Genomic DNA, 2,500 nt, shown 5'->3' with positions numbered 1-2,500 from the left:
TAACACTTGCTTGATCTGTAACTAATGGCTTGAACAGTTCCAATATTGCACTGAGGAATAACTTTAGATTTAATAAACTGTTTTTTTTCTTCTGATGTATCTGAGATTAAATTTATATTATATGATTATAAATAACGAACCCATTTTTTTTGTATTTCATCATTATACCTGTCGAAATGCACGACTTTGTTAATTTTCTTAAGACTTAATAGTTTTCTATGAAAAGTTATAGTTCTCACGCAAGAACTTTTATTGTTTTACTGTTTTTGTGTGCTTTTAAACACTACATAACAATTACCATTAGTCGGAATTTATATATATATATATATATATATATATATATATATATATATATATATATATATATATATATATATATATATATATATATATCACTAGCCGCACTAGCGGGTCCATAAGGATGTCGGGAACACCCCCCCCCCCTCCCTATTTTAAGAAAAAAAAGTATAACTGTTAAACTTAGCGTTTTCAAGAATTGCTTGACTATTGAACTTTGAGTTTACGGGAAAAAAGTAAGGCTTGAACTTGGGGTTTTCTAAAAAAAAAAAAAAAAAAAAAAAAAAAAAAATAAAAAAAGTTTGTTAATCTTGTGCTTTTCATGAAAAAAAAAAATGATTGTTAAACGTTGAGTTTTCGAAAAAAAAAAAGAAAGAATTTTACTGTTAAACTTTGAGTTAACCAAAAGTAGATTGACTTAACCTTCAGTTTTTGAAAAAAAAAAAAAGTTTAACTGTCAATCTTGGGATTTTCAAGAGAAAATTTTGATTATTAAACTCGGCATATGGATGGAAAACATATTTTGTCAGTTATCTTTATTTTAAGTTTTCATCCGTAAAACGTTATTTTGCTTTTAACAAGTAAATCTACCATAGTCACAAGTAAGTATTAGTAGGTTGGCCAGGGTACCAGTCACCCGTTGAGATAATACTGCTAGAGAGTTATGGAGTCCTTTGACTGGCCAGACAGTACTACATTGGCTCCTTCTCTGGTTACGGCTCATTTTCCCGTTGACTACACACACCGAATAGTCTGGACTATTCTCTACATATTCTCCTCTGTCCTCGTACACTTGCCAACACTGTGATTACCAAACAATTCCTTTTCACTCAAGGGGTTACCGCATTGTAATTGATCATTAGCCACTTTCCTCTTGGTAAGGATAGAAGACACTCTTTAGTTATGGTAAGCAGCTCTTCTACGAGAAGACACTCCAAAATCAAACCATTGTTCACTAGTCTTTGGGTAGTGACATAGCCTCTGTGCCATGGTCTTCCACTATCTTGGGTTAGAGTTCTCCTGCTTGAGGGTCCACTTGGCACACTATTCTATCATATTTCTCTTCCTCTTGTTTTTTTTATTTTTTTTATTTTTTAGAGTTTCTATAGGAGCTATTTATTTTAATGTTACTCTTCTTAACATATTTCATTTTCCTTGTTTCTTTTCCTCACTGGGCTCTTTTGCCTATTGAAGCCCATATGCTTATAGCATTCTGCTTTTCCAACTAGAATGTAGATTAATAATAATAATAATAATAATAATAAAAGTGTTAAACCCATTCTAATTACTAATATGTTGAGTAGGGTCAATATGAACTCTTACCCCTTTCAATGGACAAGGGGTTTATGTTGAAATTTGGAAATATGAACTATTTGTGGCTGAATGCTTGAAAGTAACGTGTGTTAGTGGTAATATGATAAACAGCCCTTTTACTAAAAATGTGCTTAATCGTTGATCATGCGTAACAGACAAGGATAAGTAGGAATCACCTCAATTCTCTTGATAATTTATTTCTTGGGTAAGGCGAATTCAATATATAAATATATATATATATATATATATATATATATATATATATATATATATATATATATATATATATATATAGTTTTGGGGTGTTTGAATGTGCGTGGATGTAGTACGATAGAGAGTAAAAGATGTGAAATTGGAAGTATGTTTAGGAATAGAAGGATGGATGTATTAGCCTTGTGTAAGACGAAGATAAAAGGAAGGGGTGAAGTGATGTTTGGTGAAATGTCTGGTAGAGTGTCTGGGATTGAAAGGGGAAGAGCGAGAGAGGGTTTGGCTTTATTGCTGAGTGAATGGATGACAGGTAAAGTAGTGGAATGGAAGGAGATATCATCTAGGTTAATGTGGGTAAGGGTTAGGTTGGGTAGGGAATGTTGGGCGTTTGTCAGTGCGTATGGGCCAGGTAGTGAGAAAAGTGAAGAAGAGCGGAGTGAGTTCTGGAATGAATTAACTAGGTGTGTAGAAGGACTGGGTAGAAGGAATTTTGTAGTTGTCATGGGTGACTTAAATGCTAGAGTGGGCGCTGGAGAGGTAGAAGGTGTCATTGGGAAGTATGGCGTACCAGGTGAAAATGAGAGTGGTGAGAGACTGGTAGATATGTGTGTTGAGCAAGAGATGGTGATAAGTAATAGCTTTTTCAAAAAGAAAGATAAAAATAAGTATACATGGGTAA

At 33.2% G+C, this 2,500-nt stretch overlaps 1 long non-coding RNA gene across 1 annotated transcript in view; it reads right to left on the bottom strand.

Moving 5' to 3' along the window:
• Positions 1–7, bottom strand: part of LOC137642179 (uncharacterized) — a 24,618-nt gene extending 24,611 nt beyond the window's left edge. The window contains exon 1 of the long non-coding RNA XR_011044664.1: positions 1–7. This exon is cut by the window's left edge and continues 132 nt beyond it. This is a non-coding gene — a long non-coding RNA (uncharacterized lncRNA).
• Between the last annotated feature and the right edge of the window lie 2,493 nt (positions 8–2,500).

Source organism: Palaemon carinicauda, chromosome 6, assembly GCF_036898095.1.
Source record: "Palaemon carinicauda isolate YSFRI2023 chromosome 6, ASM3689809v2, whole genome shotgun sequence".
NCBI classification, from domain to species: Eukaryota; Metazoa; Arthropoda; class Malacostraca; order Decapoda; family Palaemonidae; genus Palaemon; species Palaemon carinicauda.
The sequence above is the reverse complement of the archived record's forward strand: the minus strand, read 5'-3'. Positions and strand labels throughout refer to the sequence as shown.